This window comes from Mastigoproctus giganteus, chromosome 1 (assembly GCF_048544385.1).
Source record: "Mastigoproctus giganteus isolate SK-2022 chromosome 1, ASM4854438v1, whole genome shotgun sequence".
NCBI classification, from domain to species: Eukaryota; Metazoa; Arthropoda; class Arachnida; order Uropygi; family Thelyphonidae; genus Mastigoproctus; species Mastigoproctus giganteus.
The window spans coordinates 222461433-222488381 of record NC_143575.1 but is presented as its reverse complement, the minus strand read 5'-3'; the positions used below and the strand labels follow the sequence as shown (position 1 = coordinate 222488381).

Genomic DNA, 26949 nt, shown 5'->3' with positions numbered 1-26949 from the left:
CGCTGGGGTGACCCACCGGTGGGTCACTACTCTAATGTCCACCGGACAAAGTGATCCACCGTTGGGTTGCTGCAGCTAATTATCATCGGACATTGCAACTTACCGGTGTCTCGTTGTGCTAAGAGTCTTATATTCAGTTTTGTCATTAAGCGCCCAGTGCTTAAGCATTTTATTGTATTCACCTGTCCTCCCTATATATTTATCTACCAAGTGTCAGCCCAGGATCAATATCGGGTTGATTTTCACAATCTTGACAAAATGTTTTAACTTTTTTTGCCTTCCAGTCTGCTTCTTTTTCATAAATTTTCTTGTAACAATCCCCGCAAAGTTTCCTAACTTTCCTTGCTTGAACTTCCATTTTACAAAAAGTACAAATTCTGCCAGGTGCCTCTGTTACTGGTGCACTATGGCCATAGATGCCTATGCACCAAAAAATTCTCAAACAAACAAACAAGCCTCTGTTACTTTTGTAGTAGTCTTGCTATTCAATAAACTGTATATTATACTTTCTCGGAATTGAAGGATGGATAGACAATTATTAGTCCCAAATTTACTCTGTACCACCCATGTATTGACTAGCATGGTACCAAAGATGATCTCCATTGCAGCTTTTTTATACCATTTTACAGTTTTACACAGGCTATTATAATATGACTCCATTTGGTCAGATATATCCACTCCCTTCTTGCTTGATTGTAGCTGATAATAACATCGGGTTTCTTGATTTTTTTTTCTCCCTTTCTATTGTTCTTTCCTGTCTCAATAATTTTGCACTGAGTTTTGCATGTTGTTAGCATCATTACTGGTCTTTTATCAATCCATTTCATGATTTTCACTCCTTTGTTATTCTCAAGAGCGATTGTCTCCCCGTTTCATTTTTTTTTTCTGTAATATTCCTTGGTATTCCTTTTCAATTGCTGCTTAGAGTCACAGAGAGAAAGGTTTTCTTTTCTAATAACTCTTGCGCTAGAGGGAAACTGGTGTAAAAATTATCCGAATAAAGAACACTTCCTTCATTGAGCAGATTAGCCATCAGTTTCATTGAGACTGCATGGGAATGTCATTTACCTTCCACTGAATCACCTTTTCCAGTATAAATAGAGATTTCGTGAATATATCCCTTGGGCAAACATAATTTATAAAATTTAATCCCATATTTATGAGATTTGTTAGGGATATACTGGCAAAAGAGTAGCCTTCCACGCCAAGGGATCAAACTTTCATCAATGACAGTTTTTTCCTGGCTTTGAAAATTCCTATTGGCTTTATCTAATAAAATTCTGATTTTGTTGTGACAGTCTTGTCCATTGGCAGTTTCATTGTCAGAGAAATGCCATATTTTGCAGATCTAGGAAATGATCTCTACTCATAGATTTCCTAATGAGATTATTCAAGTATAAATCTTTTTTTGACCAGTGTAATCTTATATCTGGGATATGAACAATTCCCATTATCAATAATATTCCAAGAAATTTTTCCATTTCCGGTTGGTCGGTCTCCAATCAGCTTTCTTCTTTTTGTGTGTTCATATATTACTAGCTGCTGATGACAAACAGTACTGTGTCTATCTGTTGGTTTCGGTCGCCATCATCTGAAGGATATCGTCAGTTAGAAACAGTTTGTATATGTGGTAAGGTTGGTTCAAATCAACATCAACAAAGATTTCAGCATTTTTTTTTTATTATATTCATTAATTGAAATTTTAGTTTTTCCTACCTCTTGCCAAATAACATTTTCAAACTTAGATGCATTGGAGATTACTTGAGAATTTGGGTCATTATTTTCATCACTGATTTCATAATATTCATCAGATTCTTCTGAGGTTTGGATCTTCACCATCACTGTAATTAGAATGTATGTCTAAATCATCTAATTCTGACCCATTGTCGGATTCATCACTAAAGAAATATTGTGGCTTCTCTTTTGTCCGCAAGTCCAACTCTGTTCTCGATGTCCCTGGACGATTTTCACATGTTTTTGGGTACCTTTTTCTTTCAAAAGAGGTACATCTGAATCATCACTATCACTTCTGTTCATCAAACATTCGTCTTTAGCTTGTTTTCTGTAAAAAGAGGAGGGGTTCATTTCAAAACTTTTTAGAAATAGGTATCTAAAAATACCAAATACGATAAACAAAATTTTGAAATATCTAAAGAGTTTATCTCAATCTCTAGATTATAGTGATAAACGAAAATGTTCTCCACACGTGCATGTATTTGAAATGAAGTCAATACGGAGGCAATAACTATTGTCAGTCTCACAGAGTATGAACAAATTGGAAAACAATGCTCGTGGCAGTACCAGGAAGTAATTCAAGCATGCGCACTAGCGACTCACTGGTGCTTATCCCCATTCATTGACAATACTTAGCCCCACAGAGCAGGGTAAACCACCGGTAGGTTGCTATCAAATTTAAAAAAAAAAAAAAAAAAATGACAGCCCATTTTTCTTGCACATACTGTGTTATTTATCACTTAAATGAACCGAATTATGAAAAAAACAGTCATCATTTGGGAAATAAAAGTCACGAGTCTATTTGTCTCTTATGATTCATGTTAAATAAATGTCCCAGCTGGAACGTGTTAAAGATTAATTTTTAAACTTATGCATTGCTTTTTTCTTTGTTATTGGTGTTCATGGTAATCTGTTCGTAGGCATATATGCAGCTTTTATGTTTCTGGGAGAAAATGTGCTGTCATAAGTAAATGAGTTATCTGATACTCAACGCTGATAGAAAATTTGCTAGTATTTCATTTACATTGAATAGGAAATGAAGATGCTGGAAACCAACATCTTTATTTCTAAATAAAGATGGCTATGCACTTTAAAGAAACTTTAAAAGTAATAACAAGTTGTTCTTTTAGTGCCGTGTTGTGCAGGTAAATCAAAATGGAAAGTAGTGAAAGTCCAAGCACTTCAGCCCAAGTAGAGAGAGAGAGATCTGTCTTTAATTATTCTGTAACGAATGATTTATTAGTACAATAAGATAAAGTGTGATTTTTTTTTTTTTTTTTTTACATGCAACATTCTGTTGAACAAAAAAAAAGAAAAATTGGAAGTTTTTTGCAACAAAATCCTAATTTTGCCATTTCTAAACTGTTTCTTATACTTTTATATTATTATATAATATAATCAAATAAGTATACTATTACTAAAATATATTTTGTTTGCTTTATTTTCTTATACTTATGTTAAAGTAAAATTATTAATGCAAGGTATAATAAGCATTCTGATTACAAAAAAAAAAGGAAGAAAAAAGTTATTTATTTTGTTGCAGAGTGCTTCATTGTAGTTTTTTTTTTAAATTCATTGAACATTACTAAATATATGAAAATAATTATCTATGATTATTTTATTCTTTTTGTGGGGCACCGATAAGACTTTGCACAAAGGCATCTCATAGACACTTGACAGCCCTAACTGCAGCATATACATGAGATTGTGAACAGGAATTAGCCAAGGCTATGTGTAAAAGGAGACAGAACAGTTGTACAGCAATTTTATAAGTATATGTGAATGGGAAAGTTGTTTTACTGGACGTGTTTACTGAGCTATGGTTAGGAAGCAAGGCCTTTATCCAAGGCCAGTATGCTTGGATAAAGATTATAGTTGAACGTGATGTGAAATGTAAAGGAACATTTATGAAATATTCAGAAATTGCAAGTGTACTTATTTTACATCACACTATATTGCATTGAGATTTGAAATAAATTCCTATCTGTAGCAAGTGCTTTTGAAGATTGCTGGATTTTTGAAATCAACTAAAAATACAGAAGGATAAAAATAAATTAGAATTCAAATTAAATGGAATAAAGAATTTCATCTGATTTTTCTATTTTCTTTTGTCAACTTTCAATCAATTTAAAATCCACTGTTCAAAAATTTCACTTGTCATCCAAGATTTTTGTTGTAGCTGTAGTCCAACTCTAACAACTTTACTCCTTTGGAACATTGGGTTTTTTTTACTTTTGCTTATTACCAGATACTTCAGTTTTTCATTACCAGCCATATTTGCACCAACCAAGACTGTAATTATCTCCTTATTATTTTTACAATCTAAACATTTATCACCTTTTAAAAGTCAGTGTCTCGTTCAGCAAACATTTAAAAAATAGGCCTGTTCGTCAACGTTGAATATGTCTTTGGGCTCATAGTCCTCCATAAACTGTTTTTTTTTTTTTTTTTTTTTCAATAGTTAGTCTTCTTTGATTACACCTCTACTTTTACCAGAAATAACTTTTTTTAAATTTGTCCAGCCAGCCAGAATTGTCTTGGGATGTTTTATGCCCTAGAAAAGATGTGTACTCCATAGCCTTTTCTTTTATTAATGGCCCTGATATCAGCATGTTTTAGTCTCAAATCAACTTCGCCACCCATTTGAAAACAGCTTCATCTACATCTTCATACGGGCATAATTTTGTGCGCTTCTGAATGAGTCCCATTTTCTCAAACAGTTTGAGAATCAAAACATAGTTTTTTGAATGGACACACTACTGGCAAGGATACCAAATTTTAAAGTGTTTTTTTTTTTAAACACCCCAATCTACTCTATTAAGCACTTGCACTTTTTCCACTACACTGATGGATTTCCTCTTAGACATTGTAAGGTTACTTGCACAGCAGCTAAAACAAAACTGGTTTAGGGACCACTTGTACCTACCATATAAAAATATGGTAGGTACAATATCTGCTAACCCCGATAAGATTGGGGTTAGCAGATATATCCAGCAGAGTAGAGCCTTTGAAACGTGGTATTCAGCTGGCTAAAGTATCATCATGGTTCCTGTTCGTTATGTGGAAATTTCCTTTGTTATATGGAAACTATTTTCAATGTATTGATTAGGGGAAAATCAACAAAATTTGCTATATGGAAGTTCGTTAAAGAGAAGTCAAACTGTATTTTCATAGTAAGATCCTCTTTGACTTGTTCAGTGTCTTGTTGCTGCCTCTGCATCCACTTATAAGGTGCAATCTTAGTTTGTAAGTGGGAGAGGATCTTATCGTGAAAAATACGATTTTGTATATGTGTTTCTTAGGAAATGAAATATACAAATGTGATCTGGCAAAGGAATTTGTTCATTTTCTTCAAAAGCCTAGGGCTTCTTTGCACTGTATGACTAAAATAGTGCAAGGACTGTAAATATACTTCAGGACTTAAGACTAAATATACTAAATATATTTAGTTCAGACTCTAAATATACTGTAGAATCTGAACAAAGTACTAGTATAAATTTTTATATAAATCATAATTTGGATGTACAGGATGTTAATAATATCATCTATAAAATTTATTTCCAACAAGATTGTAATGAATTTTATATTCGTAGCACTTTATCTAGATTTGGTATCATTGTCACATCGAGCACTAGAGTCTATTACAATAGGCCAAACTTGCATCAGTAAGATGCTGTAAGTTGAGTATTCACACTTTTGCTTATGAACAAAGCTAATCTGAACCTTTCATTAAATAGAATGAAATCTGTAATTATTATCGGACGTGAACAAAATTTTTCTCTAATCTTCTTTATGTTTAGATACCTCATCATCATGAACTTGGTCCGGCTTAGATCTTTTAAGACCTGTTCCGTTGTAGCTCTTGGAGGTGGTCTTGATCTCGCCATCGTTGTCTTGGTCAACCAACATCTCTCTTGCCTGTAGGTTTGTAGTTAAAGGCTAATTTTGGGATCCGGTCTGGGTTCATTCTTTCTATGTGGCTGATCCATTTTTCCTGATACCGTTTTATGTCATTTACTATGTTATCTACTTTTAATTTCTCATGGATATCTAAATTTCTTTGGTGGTCTAGTTTTGTAAAGCCTAATAATGGTCTTAAAAATCTCATTTGTGCTGCTTCTAGTTTGTGTGCATCTTTCTTATTTATGACCCAAGTCTCACAGCTGTAGAAGAGGGCTGGTTTTGAAGTGATGTTGTGCAGTCGTAATTTTGTTTCAGTTGTCATTTGTTTTCCGAAGTGGTGTTTAATCGTTCCATTCATTTTATTATATTTTTGTAGTTTAGTGTGGATGTCTTTCCCCTCATTTGATATTAAATTTCCCAAATAGGTGAAATCAGATATTTGTTCTATTATTTTGTCATCAGTAACGATTTTGACTATTTGTATGTTTTTTTCTACATAATCCCATTGATTTTGTTTTTGAGGTGGAGATTTTCATCTCGTACTTTTTGCCTATTTTATTCAGTTCATTAGCTGCTATCTGTAGTTAATCTTCGGATTTTGCAATTATATCTTGATCATCAGCAGCATATAATATGGTTTAGATTTTATTCCTGTTGTTCAACTGTATTCCGTTGTTAATTGTTTGTTTCCATTCTTTATTTTATTGATGTAGATATTAAATAAATTTGGTGATAGTCCACATCCCTGTTTGACTCCTTTATTAGTGTTAATTGGGTCTGATAGTTGGCCATTAGAATATTTTATGCAGACTTTTGAGTTTTTATATAGGCTTTTCATTGCTTTCTGGAGTTTGGTTGGAATATTTTCTTCATGTAGAATCTGCCAAAGTTTTTCCTCGTTTACATTGTCATATGCTTTTCCTAATCAATAAACAGCAGAAATGTTGGTAGGTTGAATTCTCTTCTTTTCTTCAAAATTTGTTGTAACGAGAAAATGGCATCTATTGTGCTTCTCCCTTTTCTGAACCCACATTGTTCTTCTTCTAAGAATTGTTCACTGTATTTATTAAGTTTATTCTTTAGTATATTAGAGTATAGCTTTGCAGCAGTTGACAGCAGTGTTATCCCTCTGTAGTTGTTAGGGTTATTTTGGGAGCCTTTTTTGTGTAAATCGATTACTATTCCTGTTTCCCAATCTTTGAGTATCTGTTGCTTATGCCATATGATTTTAAATAATTTTAGTAGTGTGTTTTTTTAGTAAGGTGCCCCCATATTTAAATAATTCTACATTCAAATTCTCTATGACTGGGCTTTTTCGGTTTTTTGATTTTTGTAATATTAACTCTAGTTCTTCCATTGTTATATTTTCTTCATCTTTGGTTACCACAGATTCATCTTCCAATTTCCTAGTGCCAGGGTTATACCATAGTTTGGAATAGTATTGCTTCCATTCCGCTTGGGAGATGGAGTTGGTTTTTATTTGATCATTTGTGTCTAGTTGTAATTTCTTAAAAATTTTAAAACCTCTTCTCTGTGGGCCCGTGATATCATGTTCTAAAGATTTAACAAATTTATCTCAGTCATCTCGTCGGATTCTTCTGGTTAGTTTTCTGACTTCTGCTCTAAGCTTTTTATATTTTTTGTGTAGATGTAGGTCTTTAGTTTGTAGGAACAGTTTATATGTCTTTTTTTTTTTTTTTCTCATTAATTGTTTGTTTCAATTCTTCATTCCAAGTCCTTAGCCAGTTTTTATTTTTTATAGGTTTATATCCAAGACTTTCTTCAGGACTTAATTGATTTTTTCATGTTTAACCAGATTTCCTCAACATTATCACTTTCATCTGATTTGAGTTTATCTTTCAATCAACTTTCATACAGGAATTTAGTGCTTTCATCTTCCAACAAATGTATTTTTAATTTTTTAATAGTTTTTGTTGGTATTTTCTTCTTTTTATTAAGATAATTTCTTTTTATTTTGAAAGTGCTTTCTACTAGGTAGTGATCAATGTCAATTTCACTGCCTCTGAATACTCTAGTGTCTCTAATTTTGTCATTTAAATTTTCATTAATGATAATATAATCTATTATAGACTTTGTGTTTCTTGCTTCCCATGTGAATTTATGGATATTCTTGTGTCTGAAAAAAGTATTTGTAATTTTAAGTTTATTAAAAATGCAGAAGTCTATCAGGCATCTTCCATTATTGTTGACCATGGGTTCTCCTGATCCTATACATTTGTCTACTGATTGAGCACCAACCCTTGCATTAAAATCTCCTGCTAGTATGAGATACTCTTTTTTGTTAGTTTGGTCTATGATCTGTTGTAATTTGTCATAAAATTCTGCGGTTTCATTAATGTTGCCTTCTACCGGTGCATAGATGCCAATGATTGTTATTGTATAAGATTAAATTTTTAGTCTTAATTTCAATATTCTGGGTGATATCCAAGAGTAGTCTAATATTTTGTTTTCCCATTCTTTCTTTATGATAACAGCAACTCCCGATGATGCCCGCATTTCACTTGGTATGCCAGAGTATATCATTATAAGTTACCTATTTCTTTGGATCCTTTGTTCTTCTTTTTTTGTTTCGGTAATGACTGTTATGTCAATATTTCTATTTTCTAGTTCCATGGTCAATTCAACTAATTTGTGATTTATTCCCCTAACGTTCCAAGTTGCTACTTTAAGTTCCTTAATTGTAGTCCTATATTCATTGCCCTTGTTCGTTACCCTTGAGATCCGTCCAGTTTTTTCCCTAGGTTAGCATTAGTAGAGGCATTTGATGCAAGAAAGCAAGCTTATGCAGCATCAGCCAAAAAAAAAAAAAAAAACCCACTTCCACTTCACCCCTCTGTTCGTTCAAAATACCTGTCCAGCTGAGCCTTAAACTTATTTAGGCTATCAACCTCCACCACAAGGGATGGCAGTCTGTTCCACCAACCGACCACCCGCTGGCTAAAGGCAAATTTCCGCACGTCTATCCTACATCTGTCTTTCCTCAATTTGAATTTATGCCCTCTCAGGTGATTTTTCTGAGCTAGAGGAAAAATCCCATCAGCATTGAGCATGCTTAAACCATTCAAGGCTTTATACACCTCTATCAGATCACCTCGCTGGTGCCTAGTCTCCAGACACTGTAATTTGCAAAACTTAAGCCTTTCCTCGTAAGAGCACCCCTTTGTTCCATTCACTAATCTTGTTGCCCTTCTCTGTACTCGTTCCAGCAGCTCTACATCCTTCTTGAAATGAGGCCTCCAGACCTGTATACAGTACTCTAGGTGTGGCCTGACCATTGCCTTATACAATGGAATAATCACCTCCTTGTCCCTGCTGGAAAAATTCCTGTATATCATTGACAATACTCCATGAGCTACTCTTGCAGCCCGTCTGCACTGCTCAGAGAACTTCATATCTGCCTGCACAATCACCCCCAAGTCCCTTTCATTCTCTACCACTGTCAGTGTAGTACCACAGAGTTGATACGTTGCCCTGGGGTTGCTGTTTCCCATGTGTAGTACTTTACATTTGTCAATGTTAAACTTCATTTGCCACCTCTCAGCCCATCTGCTCAACCTTTCCAGATCCTGTTGCAGCAGTGTAGTGTCAGTAGTGTCCTTGACAACCCTGCCAACCTTTGTATCATCTGCAAACTTGGACATTAAGCTTGATATACCATCATCAATATCATTTATAAATACAGAAAACAATAATGGACCCAACACTGAGCCCTGAGGGACTCCACTAATAACATTAGTCCATGATGAGCAGTGTCCATTGATTACCACTCTCTGTCTTCTCCCACTCAACCACCCCTTTATCCATAGCAGCAATTTGCCTCCAATGTCACACTGCTCCAATTTGTGTAGCAGTCTTCCATGTGCAACAGTATCAAAAGCCTTTCTAAGATCCAAGTATATAATATCAAAGTTATTCCCTGCATCCAGTTCTTTTGTGACTGCATCATAGTATCCAATCAAGTTGGTCAGGCAAGACTTCCCCTTAACAAAACCATGCTGTGTCTGAGCTATAACTGAAGTCTTGTCTAAATGATCCTGCAGTGCTTCTTTAACCAGTGCCTCCATTAATTTTCCTGGAACAGAAGTTAAGCTCACAGGTCTATAGTTACTTGTGTCAGCCTTTGATCCTCCTTTGTGAATTGGGGTCACATTTGCACATTTCCAGTCTATGGGTACCTCCCCTGAGTCCAAGGAAGCTCTCATAATTATGGCTAAGGGTTTGCTTACTTCCTTTGCTGCCTCCTTTAATATAACTGGATAGATCCCATCCACCCCGGGTGCCTTTCTTGTGTTTATCTTCAACAGTTTCTCCTCCACTTTACTCCCAGTTAATTCAAGATTCTGTAGCTTACTGCTAGAGTTGAATACACCTCTGGCATTCCCCTCGCTGAATAACTCCTCATGTGTGAATGTCGATGCAAAATATTCATTTAGTTTGTTAGCTACCTGAGCAGGATCATCAACAGCTGACCCATCAATATCAAGTGGACCAATCTGATTCATCCCCTTCCTTCTAGAGTTTACATAAGTAAAGAACTCTTTGCTGTTTTTCTTTGCATCCCTTGCCAAGGATTTCTCATAATCTGCCTTCGCCTGCCTAACCTCCTTTGTAACTTGGTTGCATATCAACTTGTATCTATCATAGGCTTCTGTGTCATGTGTTAATTTGTAAGTATCCCATGCATTTTTCTTCTCTGCCATATGCCTCATTAGTTCATCTGACATCCATTTTGGCCTAAACCTTGAACAATATTTCTTAGTTGGTATGTAAAGCCTAGTAGCTTCCAAGATATGTTCTTTGAATGCTTCCCATTTTGAATTTGCTGTTGGTAACATCATCAGTTGGTCCCACTGTATAGAATTTAAATACTGTCTCAGTCCATCGTAGTCGCCTTTACGGAAGCAATAACCCTTCCCTTTACCCCTAATGGTAGTTACCTCTTTCAGTAAATCCCACTTCAGCACACTGTGATCACTGCCACCTAGTGGTTCATTTATCTGCAGATTCTTAATGCATGAAGAATCACTGCTGATAATCAAATCAAGAGTATTACTCCCTCTAGTTGCTTCCTGAACATGCTGATGTAGAAAACAATCATCCAATAAATCCACAAAAGCCCTGCTAGTGTGTGAGTAACCAGCCCCCAAATTCCAGTCAATATCTGGGAAATTAAAATCTCCCATTATAAGACTCTCTGATTTACTGGCCCACTCTATTTCCCTGTACAGTTCCTTATTATACTCATCAGAGTCATTAGGCCTATAGCACACTCCTACTCTCAATTTTGATCTCCCAATGCTTATGTCACACCAAACTGACTCAACACTGCACTGTCCAGCGATGTCGACTGGCTTCACTTCCTTGGTTTTTATGTGTTTCTTAACTAATAGCATAACCCCTCCCCCCTTCCTATCCTGTCTATCCTTTCTGTAGACGTTGTACTCCCCAAATTGCAGTTCTGCATCCCTTATATCTGTGTGACACCACGTCTCTGATATCCCAACAATATCTGCCTTTGATGTTTTGAGCAATACCTCAAATTCATCAAATTTATTTACTAAACTCCTAGCATTGGTGTACACGCAAGTATACCTGCACCTGTTTCTATTCTTAGCTACCCTAACACAACCCATGTGTTTATTTGTACCGCAATGGCTCCCAGCAGTCTCTGAAATACCATGCATCTTGTTTTTCAGGCTTCTACTCATTCTAATAGAAGCAGTGCAAGAATCTCTTTCACCTCTGCCAGTGGCTACTGTCAATCTATTGGTCTTTGTCTCCCCCCAAGCTAGCAGTTTTCCGACCCACCTAACAGGTTACTAGCCTTTCGTGGGGTAAGTCTTGTGGTGGGGCTGCCACCTTATAGCCTCTAGACAGGCTTCAGGTACAGCATTTCCTCTGTATGTGATGGGACAGTTACCGCTGTGACTCGGTCGCCAGAGCCTCGTCTGTGGAAACTGGTCAGTTCACCCTGAGAAGGTGAGGTTGACATTTGGGTAGGAGAGGTTATGGAATGCACGTCACCACCCCTTGAACACACCCTGTTTAGATACCTATGTAGTTTTAATCCATTTGGAATTTAGATTGCAGTCTTTTTTTCCCCTTGCTCCTATAATTCACCTGATTAATCATTGCTAATCATGACATCCTATTTATTACTTCAAATGCTTGTTTATTTATTTATTTTTTAATTTATGACAAACCCTTGTCACATCTTCCTTGTCTGTTTATAAATTGTAAACATTTATATAAAAATAAAAGTGCACTTTCTGAAAAACCATGTTTTTCAATTAACTAAATTTTTAATTGTCACAAATCACATTTTAAAAACAAACAAAACACACTGGTTTCAGAGGCTACTGATGAAAAAATAATTCATCAATAATTCAACACTGGCTACTGATGAAAAAATAATTCATCAGTAGCTGTATTGTGCTTCTATAGGTGTTTAAAATTTGGAATAGAAATCTATCCTAAATGTCAACTATTTATGAAACTTGAATGCACTTAATAATGGATAATGACCTGCAACTTAAATTGCTTCCAGTATGAAGAAAGTTAACAATATTTTGTTATATATGATAGCAGTGGGCAAACCTTTCAGGTTTTTTGTTATTATTTATTTATTTATTTATTCAAGCTTTATCCTTTCATTCTTGTATTTAATTCTTGCATCCCCTCCATTATAGTCCCTTTACCAAATCTAAGTCACTTGTTGTGCCTCAGGTCAGAGGCTCATCTCTGAGCACAATAAACAGACTTAAATATTGAATAAAATTAAAAATTATGTATATTTCGCTAACTATAATATTTATAGTTAGCAAAGTGTATGGAACTTTTAATTCTTAGATTATTGTTTTTATTGAAGAGTTCCTTAGACTTTGCTAACATTATGTAATATTAGCATTAATTATAAGCCCTGTGCACAAAACAAAATAAGACTTAAACTACTTGAAATCTGATATATATATATAGGTAGGTTCTGCCTTTGGGAGGGGGATCTCTGAAAGTGAGATGCACTAGCTTAGTTTTGTTTAGGACAGAGCCTACATACCCTTTCATGCTGAAGGCAGATGGTCAACTCCATTCTATGGTACTCACCTTTACTACAAAACAGTCTCTTTATTTTGTAATTTTTATTATTCTGCCTTGATTCATTTACTCCTGTTGATATGTTATCAAAAGAGGCGTCAGTACATGTTGATTTAAATTTTTTTTCATTCTACTAACTTGAGTTAATATACAGTGTTTAGACCCTTGGTTTCTTTTATAGTATTCCTTTGTAATTTAGATATTTTATGGTTATAGGTTCCAATATTATAACATGTCTCTGCCCGTTTCCAGATATTTGTATTGCCACTGACTTTTGCAACTTGCAATTATAGCCTTATTTATTGTTGTACTAGTAAGATCTAAAACATGCAGCTAACCATCCCGTAATAGATTATCCTTTATTCCTGAATTCACATGGTTCTTGTACAGTATAATCAACACTGAATAGTTGACTATTTGCTAAAGTATTTTTATGCAGTCAACTATTTTAAATATGTTTGAATTTCTAGTATATTGGTTCATTTTTCATATTTAAAACCATTTATTTTGGAATTGCTATAATTGTTTATTTTCTTTGTTAGAAACAAACAGTTATTGCAATTCCAGTCATAATGTTTTGGCAGTGTCTGAGTAACACCCTTGTATTGAAATCACATTTAATTTGCTCATTGGAGCTGTTGCAACTAGGTTTCTAGAGAACTCTATTAAAGAGACAAATTCAGTTTTCATCCTTTGACAACAAACAATTGCAGTGTTGCAAATAAATGCTGATTACATGCCTCTGCATATGCTATTTAAAATAAGAAACAAATGTCAGGGAAAAATCATCCCAAAGGATTATTTTTTATTATTATTATTATTATTATTATTTTTTTTTTTTTTGCATTCAGTATTGACTAAGTTCTTAAGAACCCATTCAGTTTTTATATTTGATACCATAAAATAGTCCATGCCTGATCAGAAAAAAGCATGTTATTTTGAGTGTTGTATGCTGACGAATAATAACAGATTAGAATAAGGAGTAAAGAATAATATTTATTTCATTTATTATTATTTATTATTATTATTTTTTCTATATATTTGTTTTCTGTCTTTTTGGCAACAGAAGAAAATTCTCACCCTTTAATATATTTTCATATTGTAATGGAATTCATTTGTTGAATTTCTAACAGAAGTAGAATCTTTCTTCATTTCTTTTCAATGTTTATGAAGCTCCTGCTGTTACAACAGAATATGAAAGAGGCTGAAAAATGCTGCCATATGATGTTTTAGACAGTTATTTCATTTCATTATATGCTGATTTTTAAGACTCTCACCATGCTGTTTTAATTTTTCTAATTTCAAAGAAGAAACTTATGGTGTATAAAAACTATTTGTTATAATCATCTGATTTGCTCTATTGCAGCAGCTCGGATTCACAAATTCTTCTTCTTCTTAAGGTCCCGTGTTCAATTTGAACATTGGAGACCAACATTTTCCAGCCAACTCTGTCTCTTGCTTTGTGAAAAAGTTCTTGTGTTGTAAGACCCCTTGCCCATTCTTTGATGTTATCAAGCCACTTTTTTCATTGTCTTCCTTTTGCCTTTAATCTTCCCTTGCAGGATTGGTCTCTGCAGGTCATACTGTGGGCCTCTTTATGATATGCACAAGGTAGGCAGTCTTTCTCCTTGCAATTGTAGTTAGTAGTGTTCTTGTGGTCCTTGCCCTCTTAAGAACCTGCTCATTGGTGATCCAATTGGTCCATAGAGTGCAGGCTGCCTGCACTGTTCATGGAATTTCCTATCTGACTCCACAGTTATCCCCAGGTCTTTTTCAATTTTCACTACCCTGATTATAATACCACATAGTTATTACATTAATCTGGGATGACTGCTACTCATTTTGCAGTACCTTGCATTTGTCAGTATTAAAGTTCAACTGCTATTGGCCGAGAAGCCTATCTGCCTAATTTTTCTAGATCTTGTTATGGTAACTTAACGTGATTACTCCCTTTAACCACCCTGCCAACCTTTGTATCATCTGCACATTCAGACATTAAGCATGATATACTTTCATCATTATCTTTAATAAATATTGAAAACAACAATGGGCTCAGCACTTGAGTCCTGAGAAACTCTACTACCACAAATTGCAGTGGCCATATGACACATTTTTTTTTAACCCATCAGCTATGACTTCCCCTATCATAACAATGACAGTGGCGCAGGGCCTAACAGGTCCCACAATTTCATATTTTGGATTCCTGAAAAAATTTTTTGGTTTTCTTGAATTCTGTTTGCATTATACCAATGCTAAACCTTTCTACTAACAGATAAATACTTATTAAATATACTTTTTATATTTTTTTCATGAAAAATTCAAAAATTTTAAATTTACAAAAGTATGCAAAAATTCAAAATTACGCATATGTATGTATTTTTGTTTATTTACACACACACACACACACAGTAGAACCGGCCCCGAGTGCCAAGCGAGTGATCTAGCGATTTCCAAAGCAATTTTCAAAGCGAATTTTCTATAAAGAATTAGTAAAAATTTCTAAAGTCTTTTACTTTCAAAGTTATTTATTTTCTGGCTCTTTATAAATAAAGAAGGAAGCCTCCTACAAGAAAGGAAAATCACCTTTCTTTTCTATATATATAACTAACTCTTGTAACACACTAACCACTAACTTTTTATCGCTTGGTCACTGGTGGCACCGCTCCTGCCTCCACGTGGCGGGGCCGGTAACCTGGGAGAAGGAAGCTCCTCTCCCGGGGCGAAAAGGAGCAAAAATGGATTGCGACGAATTTCCACCAATAGAGCCAACAGGCTCTCAACAAATTGACACCCGTAGAAGGGAACATGATCCTAGTCTCTCAAAAAGAATGAGAACAGATTCTAGCAAACCAGAACCACCAGCTTTTTTGATAATGCATTCATTATCGAATCAACCAGTAAGCAATTTGTCTCCCTTTGTCATTCAAAGGTGTCTTGAAAATTCAGCAGGAACACCAAAAATGGTAAAACGACTTCAGTCAGGAGATCTATTAATTGAAACCATGCAGGCAAGACATTCTGAACTGTTATTGAAACTGTCAACTATAAGCGGAATCCCAATTAAAGTCACGCCGCATAATACACTGAACTCCTCTAAAGGAGTAATAAGTGAATGGGATCTACTAAACGTCACCGAAGAGGAAATAGTTATGGAATTACAAGAACAAAAAGTAACACAAGCAAGGCGAATCATGATCCGGAAAGACGATAAACTAGTTCCAACACGAAATATCATATTGACCTTCAGTACACCAAATTTACCAAACTCAGTAAAAGCAGGCTACCTCCACTGCCGAGTCCGGGCATACATTCCAAATCCCTTAAGGTGTTTCAAATGCCAAAAATTCGTTCATTCTCAAACAACATGCAGAGGAGAAAATACATGTCCTAATTGTGGTTCGAAAAATCATTCTCAAACAGATTGTACTGCAAAATCTCCAGAGTGCCCAAATTGTAAGAATGATCACCCAGCTTATTCAAAATCATGTGATCTGTGGAAAATGGAAAAAAATATACAGAAGTTTAAGATTGAACACAAAGTATCATATCAAGAAGCAAGAAGACAAGTCAAGGTAACTATGCCAAAACGCAGCTATGCTACTGCTACCCAAAACTGTCAAGCTGTTGGTACCCAAACAGAAGTGTCAATCCCACCTAACACATCCATTGCAGAATGGGCACGATCTGTACTTTTGACAGATCAGCCCGCTAACAAACCTGTTTCAATCGATGAAGTAAACAATACCCCACTCTCAGTTCCATCTAAAATCACATCAATCGATAAATCACAAAGGAAACCACAAAGGCAACGTGCCTCTGAATTGAAACAACCAAATTCAAGCAGTATGGACAGCGAAGCTGTAATTGCACAAGAAGAAACAGTCCTTGATCTTCATGCAGAAGATGACATGGAGACTGGATGTTCATCTACTGGTATCGATGATGTAGAAGGGAGTACAGAATATGGACGCCCTTATTTTCCAAGAAAGGATAAGATAAAACATGATCGTCAAAAGCAAACTGCACCCTCTTACAAGAAACAGACAGAATCATCTTCCCTCTCTAAAACCAAATAATGATGCACATTGTACAATGGAATTGCAGAGGTTTACGCAGTAATACCGATGATATATACGATTTGATCTCACAATATAATCCGGTAGCCTTTTGCTTGCAAGAGACTTACTTAAATCCACAGGTAACTTATTCGATTAAACATTTTACAGCCCATAGAAAAGATAGAACTAGTTCAAGCCATGCACATGGTGGAGTTGCAATTCTAGTGAATTGTAAATTTCCAGCAAGAAACATTCCTCTTCAGACCCACTTAGAAGCCGTTGCAGTTCGTGTAGCAATGGGAAAAACAATAACTCTCGTCTCATTGTATCTTCCACCTAACAATATTTACACGTTGAAAGAATTAGAAGATCTTATAAAACAAATACCGTCTCCTTATTGTCTTCTTGGTGACCTAAATGCACATCATCCGCTATGGGAATCTGCTTACATGGATAATAGAGGGCACTTGCTAGAAAAACTCATAGACCAACTGAACCTAACTTTGCTGAACACTGGTCATAACACCTACACTCATCTCTCCACGGGATGTATGTCGGCAATTGACTTATCTATATGCTCCCCTGAGTTACTTCCTACTATAGATTGGACGGTTTTAAATGATCTGCACAACAGTGATCATTTCCCAATAATATGCAGAATTCAAACAATGCAGACACCTTGCCCCGATCATCGGGTATTATGGAAATTTTCTAAAGCAGATTGGGAAAAGTTTTCTGTCTCCATCTCCTTTGATAGCCAATTGATACAACTAGGGTCCATTGATGATGCCACCGAGCACATTACCAAACAAATACTAGCAGCAGCTTCCAAAGCAATACCAAAATTTTCTACTTTCAAACACAGAAACCTTAAACACTGGTGGAATGACGCTTGTACCATAGCGAAAAAAGAAAAAAATAAAGCCTGGAATCAGTTCCGTAAGTTTCCGACCACCGACAACCTAATCCAGTTTAAAAGGCTTAAGGCAAAAGCACGACAAATTAGAAGACAAGCCAAAAAAGAATCATGGATACAGTTTGCCTCTTCTATCACAAAAGACACTAGCAGTAAAACTATTTGGAAAAAAATTCGACAACTAAATGGCAAATTTTTCCCGGTTTCTGCTCCAATTTTAATCAAGAACGGACAAGAAATATCCTCACCACAAGAAATAGCTAATGCGCTTGCAGAGACTTTCTCCGAAACTTCTGCCACTACAGCTTATGATACTTCTTTTCTACAAATTAAAGCCATAGCTGAAAAATATAAGATAAATTTCCAAACTACTCAGTCTCTAGCCTACAATCAACCTTTTCGTCTTTTTGAACTCCAAACAGCAATAAACAGATCACCAAATAGCGCTGCTGGAGCTGATGGAATCTATTATGTAATGCTAAAACATCTAAACAATATAGATTTGAATTTGCTAATAACTTTCTTTAATCGGATCTTTCTTGAAGGTACATATCCCTCTACCTGGCATCACTCCGTTATTCTAGCCTTTCCCAAACCAGGAAAGGATCAATCACTCACACAAAATTATCGACCAATCTCCCTCACCAGTTGTCTTGGCAAAACTCTAGAAAAGATGGTACACAGGCGACTTACCTGGATTCTTGAAACTCAAAAGTTGCTAAACAACAATCAATTTGGATTCCGACAAAACAGATCCACTTTAGATCTCATGGTGAAAGCAGAAACTAACATCCGTAATGCTTATGTAAAAAACGAACACCTTGTAATGGTAAGTTTGGACATTGAAAAGGCTTTTGACACAACCTGGAGGTATGGCATATTGCGAGAACTTTATTCCCTAGGACTGCGGGGACATTTACCGAAATTTATTAAAAACTTTCTCCAAAATAGAACTTTTCAGGTTCGCTTTCAATCAGTACTTTCTCGTATCTATACCCAAGAAGAAGGTGTCCCACAAGGGTCAATACTTAGCGCTACTCTTTTTTCACTTAGGCTAAACACTATAACCCACAATATTCCCAGTACTGTCGAATTATACATGTATGCTGATGATCTCACTCTATCTTGCAGTTCAAAAAATATTCCTACTATTGAAAGACAGCTGCAACTCTCCATAAATAAGCTGGAAATATGGACACAGCAGAATGGATATCGTATGTCAGAACAAAAAACAGTTGCAATCCACTTCTGCAAAAAACGCAAGCTGCATCCGGAACCGGAACTTCGGCTAAAGAACCACCTGATACCACTCACCAGTAATTTTCGTTTCCTAGGTTTAATGTTGGACACCAAACTTAACTTTGTTTCTCACATAACATATCTCCGAACTATTTGTTTAAAGAAACTAAATATTCTTCGGTCCATCTCTGCCATGAAATGGGGTGCTGATAGATACTCTCTCCTACATCTGTATCGTGCTCTTATCAGGTCCCGATTAGATTATGGAGCTGTTGTCTATGACTCTGCTAGGAAAAGTGCACTAACCAGACTGAACACCATCCAACACAGTGCCCTTCGTACTTCGCTAGGAGCCTTTAGAACATCCCCTGTCCAGAGTCTGTATGTAGAGGCGTATGAACCTCCACTTCACCTTAGAAGGAAAATGCTGCTCCTTAATTATGCAGCCAAAATTCAAAGCCTTCCAGCCCATCCTCTTCGATCATTGATTCTCAACCCTGAATGGATCACGTTCTACAACAGCAAAGTTACAGAAAATAGACCCACTGGTATTCGATTAAAAGAATTGATACATGCCTGGGACATAAACTTTGACAATATGCTTCAAGAGAAAGATGTACCTGATCCACCCTGGTCTGTAACTCTCCCTCACTGTGATAACTATTTTCAGCAATGGGGAAAAAAATCCCTGCCATATGAAAGTATTAAACAGCTACATAAAGAACATGCCTTCAACAATGCTCAACGCTGTATAATATATACAGACGGTTCGAAAACAGACTCTTCTGTTGGTGCTGCAGCTGTCTTTTCCACTTTTACGCTTTCAATATCATTACCAGTTGAGTGTAGCAGTTACACTGCAGAATTATATGCAATAAAATTAGCCCTAGAAAATATAAACACTTCCCACAATACTAGCAGTATAATATACACAGATTCCATGAGTGCAGTATCTGCTTTGGACAATAAACTTTTAATATCGCATCCCGTCATAAAACAAATTTTTTCCTGCTTAAACCAGCTACGAAGTAAGAATCATGCAGTGCTATTTTGCTGGATCCCAGGGCACTCTGGTATCACAGGTAACGAGAGAGCAGATCAGGCAGCCAAACAACCAAACAGTGCAATACCATCACATTACCATGTACCATACGTAGATTATTTGAAGCACATTAAAAAAATCAATACAATCCAGTGGTCTGAAATCTGGAGGTCACAAACGAACAACAAATTGCTTGAAATCAAAGAGAAACCAGCACTATGGAAATCTAGCTTAAGAAAAAACAGACAAGAAGAGGTTGTGCTAGCAAGATTACGCATAGGGCATACACATCCAACCCATATATATCTACTCAAGCAGGAGGTCCCACCTCAATGCACTCATTGTGCTTTACCACTTACCGTCAAGCATATACTCTTAGATTGTAAGCACTATTCCTATTTCCGAAAAAATAGTTTCCCTTCACTGTCACAACTGAAAGAGCCTCTATCACTTGCCCATATTATTGGAAACAATGCGAATTTAAAAGAACTATTCACCTTTCTTAAGCAGATACAAATATATGATTTTCTATGATTACAAACTGGAACCAAATTTTATATAAAAACAGGTCATAAGAACAGGCACATTTTGGCCCTAGTTGCCCTTGTGCCCAAAAATACCAATACCAATACCAATACACAGTAGAACCTGGTCTGTGTACAGTAGAACCCGGATAAGAAATTCCCACATAAGAAGTTTACCACTGTACTAGAGGTTTGGTTTCTTAATTCCCAGTTTCAACTCTATATATATATATATATATATATATATATATATATATATATATATATATAATGTATTATTTTCCCACATAAGAAGTTTCTCTGGGTAAAAAACTTTCCCACATAAAAAAAATATGATAAAGAATACACAGTGTATTATTAAAATGACTTTTTCCCACTTAATGTTTTTTTAAATATAGAAATTCTTTATTTTTATATTAAAAAAATATAAAACAATATAAACATTTTGGTAATCGAACAAGTTAGTGCATAGCATCATTTTAGTTTGTAGTAAACCACCGAAGTAGGTTTAATGGCATCGTTTTTTAAATCTCATATTGTGAATGCCTTCACAATGAGTTGCCCTGATATTAAACTACCTCTAATAAGCAATGCTCTGCTACTGGAGAAGACTAATGTTATTTATTCTCGGCGGATACCACCACCCAGGAGTGGTAGTATCCCCCGAGAATCCACTGGTGGTGTTGCGTATTCGAGAATCCACTGGTGAAGGTAGTTCAATATCAAGGCAACTCGTGAAGGCATTCACAATATGAGATATAACAAAATTGATGCCATTTCACCTACTTCGGTAATTTACTACGAACTAAAATGAACTACACACTAACTTGTTCAATTAGTGAATTTTCCTTAAGCAGAGGCTTTCAGTGCTAAAACCTTTTTAGTATAAACATTTTGACATAATGGAAGTGACATATTGCAATTGTTTTTATCAATATCCATAATTGGATATGTCGACCACATTAAGTTTTGATGGTTGTTAACAGTTTTGAATTACTTAGTGGATTGTTGCTCTGTCTTATTGTAATTGTGACCTTTTACGGTACGTTGAAGCTCCAAAGGAGCTCATTCTTCCAACTTCATAATGAGTTTAATGAACAAAATATTAAGCAATATTTCCTGTAGGCAGAGTAAAATATTTATAAATTCTGAAATAGTATTAAAAGTGATCTTTAACTTATGCATGCATAACTTTTAATTTTCATTTGTGTAGTTAATATTTCATACCCTTAGGCCATTTTCCCTTCTAAGAAGTTCTAAACCTTCACTCCCTTGGAAAACTTCTTATCTGGGTTCTACTGTATGTGTATATATATATATTGTTATACTTTATATAATAATTCAAATGTTACAACAGACAGGTTCTCTCTTATTTAGCAGTAGCTGAACTATTAACGATAATATAAACGAACATAATAGCTATAACAGTAGTGCATAATCTGTCAGCAAATTTCACTTAACTTGTAAACAAAACACATTATTTCCCTAAATGCTTTTATAGCACTCACATATTTGATTGAAGCAAAAAAGAAATGTTTGACGAACATGTAAATAGAATTATTTATTCAATTTTTTTTTTATCTCATGCGCAGGAAAAATTACAAAAATTTCAAGATTATAAAATTACAGAAAGAGAGACGAGACAGGCCTAATTGTCAACAAGTTTTACCTTTTGAGCATCGTTGCCAGAATTAACTCTCCAGCTGATAAGCACGCCACTGCAGAAGTTGAGGCCTGTGGAGATTTAGAAGGGGATTTTTCCAACACATCACAAAATTTCTCTGCAGCTACAGAATCGGCACTGGCCACTTCACCGCATACTTTAATGTTTTGGAAACCAGCACGATGCTTGAACCTATTAAACCACTCGTTGCTTACCACGAACTTGATGTGGGGTTCGCCGTACTTATCCTTAGTATCTTCGTAAATACTTCTTGCTTTTGCTTGAATGGCTATTGGACTCAGGGGCACTTGCTTCTGAATCTGATTTTCCATCCATATTATTAATAGCTTTTTCATCTTCGATATAGTACCTGAACACTGTTTTGCGATCACTGTTGATCTTAAATGCGTTGATCCTTTAAGGTGTTCTTTTATACCCGCACTGTCCCTTAAAATAGTATTCACTGTTGAAGCAGTGAGACCTAATTCCATGCAATAGACAAACTTCGTCCTGCTTTGTACTTCTTGATCATCTTCATTTCGAAATCGATTTTGTTTGGTTTTCTAGCACTGCCAGCACTTGCACTTTCCGATGGTCACTTTCCCTTCACCATTGTAATAAGTAAATAGGAATGAAGAGAAGATTCTGAAAATTTATGTATGTTTTTTATATGATTGACGATGTCAGTGAAGGGGAACACACTTCACCAAAATAACGTAATGTGAAAATCCACAGAATTCCAGTTATCAGTATTGTTGCAAATGCAATAAAATTGAGTTTACTACCCATTTATAATAGATTGTGCTAACAGAAAAGCCCAATAAACCGGAAAGCTTTAACGTGTTCTTTTGTTTTAACATGTGCAAATTGTTTTTATTGTTTTATGGTATGACCTTCAGAAATGTTTTAGAAAAATATCATAAAGGCATTCAAAATTAATTCTTATAACAGAACATATGATAACGATGAAAGTGTAGTGCAATTTCCATTATAAAAATGACCTTTTATAGAGATAAATAGCTTAGTTCTATAGGAACTCCCCGACTTACAGAAATTCGACTTTAAGTTTTTGCCGGCTGGTGCAAACTGAAAAAAATCGTGGAAACATATTTTGCATCCCATAGGAATAAATGGAGGTACGTGAAAATATCGTAATGTGAACCCAATAACACTTTTTTTTTTTTTTTTTTTTTTTTTTTAAATTCGTTCCAAGTCCTTGGAAGTTGAAATTTTCGCTATAATACTAAACTATTTATCTCTCTAAAAGTTCATACTTATAATGGAAATTGCATTACCCTTTCATGTTATCATATGTTTCCATTATAAGAATCAATTTTTGAACGCCTTTGTGATATTTTTCTGAAGCACATTTCTGGAGGTCACGACCAAAAAACAAAAACAATTTGCACTTTCCGGTTTATTGGGCTTTTCTCTTAGTGCATCTAATTATAAACAGGTAGTAAACTAGACCTTATTGCATTTGCGATAATACCGATAACTGCAATTGTGTGGGGTTTTATGCTATTATGATGAAATCTGTTCTTCCCCTTCACCGAAATCTTCATTCCTATTTACATGTTACAACGATGAAGGGAAAGCAACCAATGAAAAGTGCAAGTGGTGGTAGTGCCAGGAAACAGAACAAAATTGATTTAGAAATGAAGATGATTAAGAAGTACAAAGCAGGACAGAGTTTGTCATCTATTTCTAGGGAAATTAGGTCTCGCTGCTTCAACAGTGAATACTATTTTAAAGGACAGTGTGCATATAAAAGAACATGTCAAAGGATCAACGCACTAAAGATCAACAGTGATCACAAAACAGCGTTCAAGTGCTATATTGAAGATGGAACAGCTGTTAATAATATGGATGGAAAATCAGATTCAGAAGCGAGTGCCCCATGAGTCTAATGACCATTCAAGCAAAAGCAACAAGTATTTATAAAGATATTAAGGATAAGTACGGCGAACCCCAACCCAAGTTCGTGACAAGCAACGGGTGGTTTAATAGGTTCAAGCATCGCACTGGTTTCCACAATGTTAAAGTATGCGGTGAAGTCACCAGTGCCGATTCTGCAGCTGCAGAGAAATTTTGTGATGTGTTGGAAAAAATTATTGATGAAGGCGGCTATTCAAAGCAGCAAATTTTTAACGTTGACAAGACTGCTCTGTATTGGAAAAAAATGCCGGATCGAACATACATTGCCAAAGAGGCAAATAGAATGCCAGGTTTCAAGGCGTCAAAAAATGGGGCCACACTCTTGCTTGGGGCTAATGCAGTGGGAGATTACAGATTAAAACCACTACTTGTGTACCATTCTTGAAATCCTCATGCATTTAAGGGCATCAATAAAGCCACCCTGCCCTTGCATTTCCAATCGAACCAGAGAGCACAGATAACAATACATTCATTACTGCTTCATTCCGAGGTCGAAAAATATTGTAAAGACAACGATGTTCCTTTCGAGATTTTGCTTCTATTAGATAATGCTCCTGGATATCCTATGCATCTAGATGATTTCAATTCAAACATGAGAGTCATATTTCTACCGCCAAGCATGACTTCACTCATCTAACCTATGGATCAGGTGTTATTTCGAATTTAAAAGCATACTATTTATGCACATTTGCTCAGGCATTGTCTTCAGTAGACAATGAGAAAATTTTACGTTAAGAGACTATTGGAAATCTTACAATATTTACCACGGCATCTTAAACATCAATAAGGCCTGGGTGGAAATTTCTAAAGGTTGTTTAAATGGCGCATGGAAGAAAATATGCCTACGATACGTAAAAGGCTTTGAAGGATTTGAAAAAGACGAATTATATGAAGAGGTTATAGATAAGACTGTAAAGGTTGCAGAGCTACTTCAGTTGGAGGTTGATGCCAAAGACGTGGAGGAGTTAAGAGGAAGAAGAGAAGGAATTATCTAATAAAGAACTTATTGCCTTGCAGGCAGCAATAGTGAAAGAAGAAAATGCTGACGAAGCTCAAGGTGAACCAATAAACCGAGACGCTTCATCACCAGAGAGATGGCAATGGCATTTCGTGAAATTGCATCGGCAATGGCAAGGTTTGAGAAGATGGGTCCTGACAGCGAATGATTCTTAAAATTTAACAGAGGGGTGAATGATATGTTTGCTTGCTACAAAGAAATCTACGATGAAAAGAAAAAAGCCACCATCCAGTCATCCATTAATATGTTCTTTTGTAAGCGATTGAGTTGCCGACCCCTTCTAAATCTCCATAGCCCTCAACCTACTTATCAGCTGAAGGCGTCAATTCTGTCAACGATGCTCGATAGGTAAAACTTACTGACAATTATACCTGTCTCCTCTCTCTTTTTTTGTAATTTTATAATTTTGAAATTTTTTTAAATTGCACTTTTTTGTAATTTTTCCTGCACATGAGATAAAAAATTGAATAAATACAATAAACAATTCTATTTACATGTTCGTCGAACATTTTTTTTTTTTTTTTGATTCAATCAATTCAGTGAGCACAGCTGCAAGTGCTGCACAAGCATGGGGGGAAATTCCGACTTACGTAGCGTTTCACAGAACGCAAGCCTTACGTAAGTCGGGGAGTTCCTGTATAGCAAAAGTTTCAACTTCCGAGGTCTTGGAATAAATTATCAAAAAAAAAAATAAAAAAATTTATTAGGTTCACATTACAATATTTTCACGATACCTCCATTTATTCCTACTGGATGCAAAATACGTTTCCACAATTTTGTTAAGTTTGCACTGGCCTGCAAAAACTTACGTGAAGTCGAGTATTACGTAAGCTGGGGAGTGGCTGTATTTGGGAAGTTAAACAGAGAAATGGAAACTAATCTAACTGGCAGTAAATGTGTAATAGATATTTTGCTGGTGGGCCTGTTAGGCTCAGAGCCACTGTTGATAGGTGAAATTAATATTTGCCTTTAAAGCAAGAAAATGATTGCTGTCTCTATTTTATGCAACATTATGACTTCAGTACTTGAAACTTTCTCTTTGTTTAGTATGCCATGCTAAAACAGAATGTGAATTGTTGTACAGTTAATTTTTGCCCAGAATGATCTTTTGCACACATAATATGCAACAAACCCATATACAATGGTTGTCCCAAGAGATGATTTCAGTTTATATTTTCTGAGAAATGTTTTTGCAATCGAAAACAATAGTATGGTAATAATTAGCTAAAACCCATGTGAAAATATCTATACATTTCTTTTTCTACATAGTCTTCTCCATGACAGCAGTGATGTCTATGATAATGAAATGTTTCATCTTGTTCATGCATTTTGATGTCATCAGATTATTAGGGATATCCTTCAGAGGCTATTCCCTGAATAAAAATCATAAGGAGCAGCAAAGTCTGGACTATATGCAGGATAAAGTTTAAACAGTCTAACCCATCCCATCCCATCCTATCCTATCCTATCGCATCTCATCTAATCTCATTTACTGTATGACTTTGAAATGTATGCCATCTTCAGTTGCTCTGCCCCAGTACATCCTGCTGGTAGACATGAAAAACTACACTAACACTAGTGGAATATTTCCTTTTATGAAGAGTGCTACAGACTAAATAACAGTTAATGCAACTGCAGTGATTCTTATCCAGAAAAAAAAAAAACTTGGAATCATTAATTTTGGGTGACTCTTGTGTATAGTATGTGTTTGTAGTTGTTAACACCTTTCTCCATTACCACTTTTTAGAATTATATCTGATTGATTAAAAGCGCATAAGAAGTGATAATAATGCTTGTTTTA

The 26949-nt window shown here is 35.5% G+C and overlaps 1 protein-coding gene across 2 annotated transcripts in view; it reads left to right on the top strand.

Annotated features, from left to right (window-relative positions):
• The window catches only part of Mondo (MLX interacting protein mondo), a 289601-nt gene that overhangs the window by 48418 nt on the left and 214234 nt on the right, over window positions 1-26949 (top strand). The gene's annotated exons all lie outside the window — the stretch shown is intronic.